Here is a 12,383-nt window from a genome sequence, read left to right as displayed (position 1 = left end):
AGAAGCCCTGAAATCTCCTAATAACATACAATTATTTTCTATATCTCTGGCTGTAAATGATGACTAAAAATTTTTTTTTAATTGAACACATGCCCAGGCCTCATTTTAAAAATCCAAATCAGGAAATAAAGATTTTAACAAATGCCTGAGAGCTCCACAAATGATTTTTTTCTACAGTGTGTGAATATGGGTCTGAAAAGCCAGCAATAGACTGAGCTTTATATTTATTCTCAATAAAGACTCCCTAAATCAAACGCTGAGGGCACCCCCATCAACCATGGTACTTCTCGCAGTCATGAGTAAGGGAAAGTTGGTGGGAAAATTTCTCCTATCGACCTCCCACTCTAGGCTCACCAAAAAATCCACGTAAGTTACGTCAACTCCAGCTATACAATTATTGTAGCTGGAGTTGAATATCTTGCATTGATTTTCTCCGCCAGTGTGACCTGACCTTAGAATTAAAGCACAGCTTCAACAAGTATAAGATTTTGCAAACACTGCCTCAAATCTGGTACCTGACCAAACTTAGCCCTGATGTAAACATGAACAACTTCATTAGAGCTAAACCTACTTACCCCAGGAGTGAGTTTCTCTACCACATGTATGCCTCAAACGATTACTAAGATTCCATGCATATCATGGGCCTGGTCAAAGCCCATTGAAAACAGTTGTTTTTAACTAAGTTCATGAGATCTTAAATCCTTTAGCACCGTGAAGGCAGCATATGAGGAGCCAAACATAATATTTTTAATGGCATACACAACAGTCCAACAGACACTGGATTGAATGTCAACTCAGCCCTACATTGGCTATTGAACAATTATCACCTGATCACTGCCAAGCGTGAGCTGGTTTCAAACAGATGACCTCAGTGTGAGAGACTGTTTCCCTTACCATTTCCATAATTTATCAAATATGTTACTGCTCATATTTAAATAAAGGCACCTCTTTGCCACTTCTGCCTACATTGGATCACTTCTGAGCTAGGCAAACAGAGGGCTCAGTTGCCCACTGATGAATGATGTATAAGCAGTAGAGTAAAAATATTCACTTTGGCATATACTCTCATCTCAGATCCTGAAAATCCCATTAGCATTAATCAGAGTACGATGATGGACTTTTTAATACGTTTAGTCTGGCAGACAAAATCCATTCGTATCTAAGAACTGGAACTTTAGCTAGTGCGGCATGAGGAAGGGAGGTGAGTGGGTTACACATTTACCACCAATCAAAATACTTCTCCGCGGGATGAAATGAGGGGAATCTTGGAGAGCTCATTTCACTATAGACTTCTTCCAAAGCATTGCACACTAATAAGCAGCTGTCACAAGAATGGGGACAGCAATGAAACCCTAACAGTCAAGCTGAACTGATATAGTCCATTGCCTCTTGAATCATGCCCACACAGGTATCTCAATTGAATGATTACAGCAGTACCAATGAGCTGTGCATTGCAATGTTGTATTGCAGCTCTGGTTCATAAAATTTTATAAGTAAAAAATTAAATACTATTGAAGACCCAGACATTTCTCTCACATGCGGCATGCTACAGATACCCCTCTCTTGCTGCAATTGGATGTTTAACATTTGTAAGTGCTGATTTTCTAGGAAAGAGACCAAAACCCAGACTGCATTAGATATAATAGAGACATTAAAGAGGAGTCTTGTTCTTTTCTGAGCATTGTAATTGATATTGTAATTATGTGATCATCTGTGAAAGAGCTGTGCCATACCATTATTCTTTATTTTTTGGAAACTTACCAATAACCTTACAGATAGATGAGCAAGTACTGGAATACATTACTTGCTGATCTCCTGATGCACACAGATCTGTTTCAGATGGACCCTTTTTAATGTGGAAAACTGTACAGTATAACTAATTTTAACAGTCTGCAAAATTATTGACACAGTTCCTGTGTTCGCAGCAAACTGTACTACAGTGTAAATAGTGTCACCAATTACTTTAGTCAGGGATGTTCAAATACCATTCCTGGAATACAGATTCTAGTCAATTTGGGGAGATTTAAAAGGCTCTGGGGCTCCTGGCGACTGCCACCACTAACTTGGTAGCTACAGCAGCTGGAACTCCAGGCCCTATAAATCAATGCCAAGCGCCCTGCAGCCCCAGTTGTGCAGAAATTCTGGCTGGATAGGCTAACCTCATTCCCACCCCTTTCATATGAGCACCCATCTCTTCTGGGGCTCCGGAGCTAGCTCTCCCCAAGGCCTGCTGAAGTCTCTCATCGGCTCTGGATATATGCCCATACATTTAGCAACTTACAAACATTTCTCGAAGCTCTGCAGTGCATTTATTGCAACCAAATTCTGGAGATACTAGAAATTTCAGAAGTACTTCTCATGCAAATTTCAGAGATAAAAACTTTGCAAAAAACAGACACTATTTTTAGAATTTCCACCTCTAACTTGATCCACGCTTATTCAGGGCAAAAACATGTAGTGTGATAAAAAGGGTGAAGGTCCCTTTTCCTCTGTCACTTCCCTTTAAGCCTCACCTTAGGAGGTTTGTGCAGACTGATGAATACAAATAGATATGCTTCATCTACTTTGAAGCCTAACTACTTGATAATAAAACAACAAATGGTCTGTTAGCGCTTTATAGACTAACAAAACATGTAGATGGTATCATGAGCTTTCGTAGTTGGTTGCATGCCCCTTTTGACAGTGATCTGCAAAAAAAAAAAAAACCCTGCACAGTCTTGGCAAAATTGCATAAAAACAATGAAATAGTAGCAATAAAGTTACCTAAACATTTCTGAAACACAAAATGTATTATTAGTTTTGTTGATAAAGGTAAGTTTGGTTGATAAAGGTAACAGTGTTGATAATAGATTTCTGAAGGTATTTTGAGCAAGAAAACAGACATTATCAGTGATTATTTAATTATTTAAAGTTTTCAAAGGACAGAAAGATTGAGGGGGTGGTAAAAAAAATAAAGAGGGCAGTTCCACTCGGGCAGAGTGATCTGGATGGTGGATAAGCTGGACACAAGTATACAATATGGACAAGTGTTAGGTCATATATCTGCAAACAAAGAATGCAGGCAATTATGGGATTGAGGACCCTGTCTTGGGAAGCACTGATTCTGAAAAAGACCAGAGACAACCAGCTAAACATGAGTTCCCAGTGCAACACTGTGGCCAAAGGGCTAATGTAATCTGTGGGTGAATAAACAGGGGGACATCTAGTAGGAATAAGGAGATTATGTTACCTTTGTATTTGGCATTGATTGAACCTCTGCCGGAATATGGTTTCCCATTCTGGTGACCACAATTCAGGAAGGATGTTCAAAAATTGGAAAGGGTTCAGAGAAGACTCACAAAAATTATAAAAGAATTTTAAAACATGGCTTATAGTTAGACTTGAGAAGGTTAACCTATTTCAGTTATCAAAAGATAAAGTTAAGGGGTGGTTTGATCACAACCTATAAATATCTACACGGAGAAACAGAAACTTGATATTAGCATGTTCTTTAATCTGTCAGGGCTCTTTGTCAGACAAAGAGCTAACAAGATTCAATAGCTACAAAAATTCAGATTGAAGATAAAGCAGAATTTTTTCACAGTGATGATAATTAACCATTAGAACAACTTATCAAGGGTTGTAATGGATTCTCCATGCTGAAAATCTTCAAATGAAAATTGAATGTTTTTTCTTAAATATACATTCTACTTTAACCACAGCTAATGGGCTTGAAGATTGGATTAATTCAGAAAAGTCCTGGGGCCTGTGTTACACAGGAAGTCAGTCTAGGGGTCTGTCTAGACTACAAGCCTCTTTCGAAAGAGATCATCTAGACAGCCACAAGACTTTCAAAAAAGGCAATCTGGATGCTCTCTTTTGAAAAAGCCGTGTTTGAAAAAAGGCGTTCTCTCTCATAAAAGCAGGTTTACCAATATTGAAAAAAATGCCCTTTCTTTCGATTTAATTTTGAAAGAACACGATGGCAGTCTAGATGAAGGTGACGTTTTTTCAAAAAAACCTCTGTAGTCTAGACTTGGACTGAGCCATCGATCAATGGATCTCATCTTCTAGGACATCTTTGATAAGCAACTAAACCAATCCTTGATTGGCAGAGCCGTTTACAGATGTCACATAAAAAGCCGCCAACTGCAGGCGCTATATATTCTTTTCGGATACTCCGCTTTTCCTGCAATGCCTGGCTGCACTGACTGTCAAAGCAATTAAGAGCCTGTACAATGGTTTGTCACCAGGACCGTCTGTTCAGAACTAGAATTTCCAGATCACTGGGAGATATGCCACATGACTTCATATTGGCCTTTAAGGTGTCTTTATAGCGCTTATATTGACCACCAATAGAGCGCTTTCCATGAGCAAGCTGGCCATAGAAGACTATCTTTGGTATTCATGTATCATTCATCCTCATAACATGACCAATCCAGTGAAACTGTTTGTTGCTAAGCATTGCTTCCATGCACATGACACTACACAACTTAAGAACCTACTCCGTATTAGGAATTTTGTCCCACCAGTTTACATGGGCAATCTTCCTCAAACAACACATTTGGAAGTGATCGAGGTTCAAAACATGGCAACGATATATTGTCCATGACTTTGAGCCATACAGCAGGACATTCAGGACAATTTCCTGATAAACCACTATGGAGTTTAATACCATGGTCATTCCATAGGCTTTTGGTCAGTTTTTCAAAGGCAGCGCTGGCTTTGGCTAGTTGAGCAGATATATCATGATCCACATTTATGCTAGAGGACAGTACACAGCACTTGTCAACAGCCTTAAGGACTGTGCCAGCAGCAGTAATCACTGTAGTGTTAGCCTGTCTGGAAAGAGTCCAAGGCATAACTTCTGTCTTCGAGGCTCTCTGTGAGTCCAAAACAGTGAGCAGAAGTAACAAAGCGATCAAAAAGCTCCTGTGCATCCTTCACTGAATGAGCCAGCAATACACAGCCATTGGCAAACAGAAGGTCATGAATAGTTGTAGTAACCACTTTAGTGAAAGCCTGGAATCTCCAGAGATTGAAAATACCGCCATCTGTTCAAAACTGAATAGGTATGCCCAATGTGCAGTCCTTAAAAGCAACTAACAGCATCATTGAAAAGTAGGTGTTGAACAGGAGAGGAGCAAGGACACATCCTTGTTTTGTACTGTTTGATATTTCAAAAGGTGCTGATGTGTCTCCATTGTCATGGACGCAACCAAGCATGCCATCATGGAGAGACCTAATGTTGATAAATTTTTCAGGACAACCAATTTGTCTAAATATTTTCCAGAGCCCATTTCTGTTGACCATGTCGAACACCTTGGTCAAATAGATGAAAATCACAAAGAGGTCCTGATGTTGCTCTCTATGTTTCTCTTGTGTCTGTATGGCTGTAAATATCATATTGGCAGTGCCTCGACTGGCATGAAATCCGCACTGGCTTTCAGGAATACCACCATTTTTAAACACATGTAGTGAGAGCCAATTGTAAAGAACACGGGCCAGGATCTTACCAGCTATAGAGAGCAAAGAGATGCCCCGATGGTCATTGCAACAGTCATTGTCACCTTTCCTCTTAAATAAATAAATATGTATATGTATATGTATATACAATCAAGGCATTTTTGAAGTCCTGGAGGACTAGCTCCGTCTCTCAAATGGTGCTAAATAAATGGGTGAGACAGTATATCAGCTGGCCACCAGCAGCTTTATAAATTTTTGATGTAATTGCATCACTGTCAGGTGCCTTTCCAGATTTCGTCCGTTTAACAGCTTTTTGTACCTCATCAAGAGTTGGTGGTATATCCAGTTGTAAATCATTAGCCCACTGAAGAATCTTTTCAAGAGCGCGACTGTCAAAAGTTGAGGTCTGGTTCAATACTTTGTGGAAATATACAGCCCAGATGTCAAGGATTTTAGCACTATTCGTGATCAAAGTGAGGCCATCACCAGAGCGCACTGGTGTACAGCCAGCAATGCATGACCCATAGCCTGCCTTCAGCCCATCATAGAATGCTTTAAAGTCATGTCTCCAAGCTGCATCTTGGAGTTTAACTTCTTGATGTTTCCACCAGTCCTCTTTCATTTGCTGTAATTTGACTTGGGCCTCCTGCTTAGTTCACATATATGCCGATTTTCTGGAGGCATTCCATTTATCATTGATCCAAGCCAGGTGTGTCATATGCATCTTATCAAGAAGAGCGTGGGCATCTCTGTCCTTGTCATCAAACCAGTCCTGGTGCCTGTATTTTTGGAAACCGAGGATCTCGACAGCAGTTCTGTAGGTTGTTTCTTTGATGTTTCTCCAATCATCCTCAATAGTGAGTGACCATTCTAGACCTTCATTGCTGGTGACTAAGACTGTGTTGAAATGGTGCTTGCATCCTGGGTATTTCAAGTTTACCTACATCCAGCTTTTTTCGGCATACAGCAGAATGATGACGTTTTGATGAACAGAGGCTCAAGGAGACAATACTATGAACCATATAGTGGTCAGACCAGGAACTAGTACCACGCATTGCACGAGTCAACTTGACATCAGAAAGCTTTTTTTATGTTTGGTGATGAAGTAGTCAATCATATGCCAATGCTTAGACCGAGGGTGCATCCATGTTGCTTTGTATTTGTTCACCTGTTAGAAGAATGTGCTTGCAATAGCAAGCTCATGCTGTGCACAAGTTTGAAGAAGAAGAGTGCCATTTGAGTTCTCACATCTAATACCATGATGTCCAAGCATCTTTGGCCATGTGATGTAGTCCTGACCAACTCCAGCATTAAAATCACGAAGTAAATATAGCTTGAATTTAAAAGGTACTGAAGAAATCACTGAATTCAGGCTAGCGTAGAAAGCCTCCTTTTCATCATCTGCAGCAGTCAAAGTGGGTGCATATGCACTAACAAATATGAGGCATTGTCCCTGCCTCAGTCTAAACTTTACAGTCATAAGGCGAGGACTGATGGCATGTGGCTAGGAGTCAAGTTAGGGGAGTAGTGGTGTCCTGATGGCAAAGCCAACTCCTGTTTGCCTTGGATGACCCTCACAATAATATGAATAGCTTGCTCCAACCTCTGTGAACTGTCTGGTAGCAGAAATACATGTTTCGCTTAAAGCTGTGATGTCAATTTTATAATGTGCAAGTTCTCTACCGATGATTGCTGTCCTCCGTTCATGGCAATCATCACAATTGAGAAGTGTGCATATGTTCCAGGATGGAAAGCATAGTTTGTTTAGTCATTGATTTTCCCTTGTGACCTCAAAAATTGGATATCCAGTCGGTCACGGTTAGCTGATAAGGTGCAGTTGGAATAAGCTATGTTTAGGGATTATTTCTCTCCCCCTCTTCTTTCGAAGAAAGCAGCGCTGTCCCTAAATAGGGCTGCTTTGACACCCAGGCAGGATATGGGAATTGTTGTTGTTCTAGTTCAGCAGACAGATGACCATCACATCTGGGCCGCCTACGTGCAGGTTTGTGACTAAATGCTACCAGTGATATCCTCCACCTGCATCTGACGACACTTGCCTATCGCTGTAGGACTTTCATCAAGAGGTAAATCTTTGGTGTCAAGAGAGATACCTTCACATATGAGTGGATTTAAGTGAGGCAGGCTTGTGAGTTCCAATCCCACTCTCTCTTCTCACTCCGACCATCGTGCACAGGCACAGAAACTGCGACATGTATACTGGAGGGAGAGAGCGCAGGTTTGAGATAAGAGTTATCTTCTCCTAGATTGACGCTAAAAAGACTAAAAAGGCTTAACGAGCTCAGTCTGCCCCAATTCGGAATCAGAGTTTCCCTTCTCCTAGGTGCTGCTGGTCCACAGTGCCTTTCTCTGTATTATTCGGTGCAACCCCTCAGGATCACTCCACGGAGGGCTTCCTCAATCCACTACCCTGAGGACACACCTAAACACTGTAATACCCCAGCACGAGTGGTCCCTTCTCATGTTAAGCCCTAGAAAATAAATCAACCTATCATTTATTTTACTGTTGTGTCTAGAGGTCCCAATTAAGACCACAGCCCCATCATACTAGGCTCTATGTAAACATATATGAAGATAAAGTTTCTGCCCAAAGAAATGACAGTCTTATTAGACAGAAGTGATATAGAGTGGTAGGAAAACAGACACACAGAGAGATGAAGTGACTTGCTCAAAGTCAATAGCAAAGCTGGGAATATGCATCATGTCTCTTGACTCCTAGTCTAGCATCTTAGACATCAGTTCACACTACCTGCCAAAAAACAAAAACAAAAACAAAAAAACGTGTTCCATTGAAATTGTAGCCTATGCTGTATTCACTCTTATTTTACGAAAGCTAATTAGACCACCTCTGATTATTACTAAATATTACTAATCTATTTATAGGAGACTTGGAATGACACTGGTACCATCCGTCTCTCCAGTCAATGTTTGCACTTCACTTATGTGCATGACAAAGTTTATCACTTTTCAGGCAAAAAACCCAAGGAAATGAATCTCATCAACCAGACTCCTGCATTAAATATTTCTATGTGGGAAAAAAATTAAATGATGATACAAGAAATATTATTTTAATTCTTCACCATATTGCATCATGAAATATTCTCAATGACCAGCTAGCACAATGCAAAAATAAAGTAACAACATGCATTATTTTCAAGGGTGAGCAAAAGATGTCTACATCCTCCTAACCGAGCCTCTGAACACAAGCAGCCTCATTTTCAAAGCCCTGGATATACAAACCTATGCTTTAATAGCTAAGAAGGATCGAGTTTCATTAAATGGATGTTTCACCCGCTACTTTGTGCAGTTGAAGTCGCACTCCAGCATCCCTAGTGGGACTATCACATCTCAAATATATAAGGTCAGAGGGGTTACATTAGCGTTCCACTTGGATGCCAATCACCATTGATCAATTGTCCTTTGGACCACTGATGTACACGTGTTTTTACTGCTGAATTAAAAAATGGAAATAAATGATTTATAACTGTTCTAAAACATTTATTTTCACACTCTGGGAAACAAAATGTGTGGTGCCAAAGGCCCACTATCATAGTATACATATATTTATATGTTTTTGTAATTATATTTATACTGTAGCTGAGGGACTCCAGGTCTGCACATAAATCTTGTTATTTTCTACACCTTGCAAATAAACATTCTATATGGAAATGAATCTTTTGGCCCACTATAAAATCCATTTATTCGACAAAGAAAATACACTATTGGTATCAAGAATACTATCAGCCAGCAGTCATCAACAGACCAATGATAACTCATCATCTAATTTGTTTGATGAGAACTTACCAAACAAGAAAGTACAGAAGGGTATTGTCACAGGGCAGACTCACCACAATGGTGACTCTAGCTGATTGCTCTGGGAATTAGCTCGTTGACTCACTGGACGCCTCCCTCAAGCTGGTGTCTCCCCGTGTTCCTCTTTGACCACAGCCTTGTCTTCAGGACACTGCCCTCCGGCAGTGCCCATTCCAGTCTCTCTGAACCCCCTTCCAGGGAGGTGTTGTTTACTCCACTGTGCACTCCAGGGTCCTTCCCTCCCCAGGGGCCCCCAGTTCTTCTCCCAGGGAACACCCAGTTCCCCTGTACCCACCTTGCCTCAGTGACCAACTGCCAGTCTTCATCTAGCCCCTGCCTCAGGGGCAAACTGCAGTCTGTAATTGCCACTCATTGCTGGCCAAGGGGTGTAGACCTGCTGCCCTTGCCTACCATGGCTGCTCCTTGCAGCCCCAATAGCTTCAGACCTTGCATCAGACCCTGCAGCCTGGGAACTTGGTTGGCCAGAGCCTCCCCAGCCCTGCCTTCTCCAGCACTGCTCTATCTCCAGGAAGCCTCCTGGCCATCAGGTCCCTACTGCTCTCTGTCCAGAGCAGCAGTTAGTTCTCCCCCCTCCCACCAGGAGTCCTTCTTTATATACCCCCATCTGGGCCCTCATTAGCAAGAGATGCCTCAGTTGGGGCTTCACTCTCAGCCCGTGCTCAGAGCTGGTGTTTTGCCCTTAAAGGGCCAGTGCAGTGCAAACACCGTGTCACGGGTATGAAAAAATCATCATAATGAAAGAAACTGAAACACTCTAAATCCATGGTGGGCAACCTGCAGCCCATCAGGGTAATCTGATTGCAGGCCACAAGACATTTTGCGGACATTTACCAGCTAATGGCATCACTCCCTGCAGCTCCCAGTGGTCATGGCTTTGGGGGACTTGCTCCCTCCAGGAGTTTTTAGAATTGACTATTTCAGATCACGCATACATGCCCACCATATAATATATACAATTTGGGAGTATTAGTTAGGCTAATAACATGTATACTTCAAAATAAGTCCTAGATTATCTTAAACTTCTTATTTATGCCACTGTTAATCCCCACCCAAGTCAATAAGCCAACTTCTGACGTACTCACGCATAACTTAAAAAAAAAAGCAAATAGTCTAGTAGCACCTTAAAGACTAACAAAACGTGTAGATGATATCATGAGCTTTCATGGGCACAGTCCACTTGTTCAGATGATAGGAGTATAAAAAGTCCAGGTCCAAGAATAAATAAGGGGAGAGAAAAAAGAGAGAGAAAAAAAAAAGGCAAGGGGGAAAGGAGAAAAAAAAATTTAAAGAGAGAGAAAGTAAGTAGATGGTTCAAACAGTTACAATAACAATTAACACTTCCATTGTTTGGTCAGTAGGTTAAGTCATAGGAAGATCATTCAGAAAGGAGTGTCCTGTTCATTATTAAAGATCAAATAATTGTTTCTGTAGACCTAGGATTGCAAAGAGATACAGGGTATCTTTCCACTAAGGAGGCAAAAGGACAATTGGACTTGGCTTGTGAATGAAAGATCACACCCAAACTTGTCTGTAATATGTTCTGGGCACCAGAAGATGTGGAGAAATTGGGGACGATCCAGAGAAGAGCAACAAGAATGATTAAAGGTCTAGAGAACATAACCTATGAAGGAAGACTGAAAGAATTGGGCTTGTTTAGTTTGGAAAAGAGAAGATTGAGAGGAGACATGATAGCGGTTTTCAGTTATCTAAAAGGGTATCACAAGGAGGAGGGAAAAAACTTATTCTATCCTCAGAGGCCAGGAAGAAAAGAAGCAATGGGCATAAACTTCAGCAAGGGAGGTTTAGGACATTAGGGAAAAGTTCCTAAGTGTCAGGGTGGTTAAACACTGGAATAAATTGCCTAGGGAGGTTGTGGAATCTCCATCTGTGGAGATATTTAAAAATAGGTTAGATAAATGTCTATCAGGGATGGTCTAGACAGTACTGGGTCCTACCATGAGGGCAGGGGACTGGACTCGATGACCTCTCAAGGTCCCTTCCAGTCCTATGATTCTATGCTGGAAAGATTCTGGGTGAGTTTATGCTCTTATATGGAATGTTTGACTATAGAATGCATACATTTTATATGTAACCATTTACTTGTATCTTCTCTGACCTCTCGTCTTTTTAAAATAAACTTAGTGTTATAGTGAAAAAAAGTAGAGGAGCTGTATAGTAAGTGGAGGAGAGACCTGAAGGTAACACTAATATGCTTGCATGTGTTGTTCCTTGGGGAGCAGTGGCTGGGAATGGGTGACAGCGGTGAGATCGCTTGATGATTACTGCTCTGTTTATTCCCTCTGGCGCGCCTGTCATTGGCCACTTTGGGAAGATAGGATACTGGGCTAGATGGACCTTTGGCCTGACATCATTTGGCCATTCTTATGTAAGGATTATTTGAGGCAGAAAGAATTGCAGGACATAATACAGGCTAAATTGTGTACCCCTTACTCACATTACTGGGAATGGAATTACATTAAATCTCTGCAAAAATATGCATTGCCTAGCCCATAATAGTCTAGGTTAATTTGTCTGGATAAGAGAGAAAGTAATGCCTTCCAAGGTCACCACTATAAATAGCTCGCTTAAAATTTGCAAGTTACTAAAGAGATAAAGCTCCCAAAAGAAAAATTATAAATCCCTCTTGTATCTGGGAATATTTATTACTAAATCCATTTTAGCAATTTCATGCTGCGTATTGTTATTAGCTGCATATTTTCATTAGGCACCATGAAATATTCTCCCAGTCTCCATATGTTGTGATTTTGGAGATGACTGCAGGTGTTTGTAACCACAGTAGGTGAGGGATTCAGGCCCTAATTACTGGCATCATAGCATCAAGTTCCTCTTCATTGCTTTTGCTGGCAGAGTTTCCTGAGGGGCCAGTAAGAGATTGGCCTGCTGCTGCGCAACACCTTAGGATGCCATTTTACTTTTAATTGTGTGGAAACTGGTTTGCACACAGGTGAGAAATCCATAGTTATTATTGCATTCGTCTATATGCTGACCTTTAAGCTCTTCTTGTTACAGCACCAATACTGCATGCTAACGGAGCTTTCCTTATGAATGAAGAGGTGAAACTTATG

Source organism: Pelodiscus sinensis, chromosome 1, assembly GCF_052426305.1.
Source record: "Pelodiscus sinensis isolate ZL-2025 chromosome 1, ASM5242630v1, whole genome shotgun sequence".
Lineage (NCBI taxonomy): Eukaryota > Metazoa > Chordata > Testudines > Trionychidae > Pelodiscus > Pelodiscus sinensis.
This window is presented reverse-complemented; position numbering follows the sequence as displayed.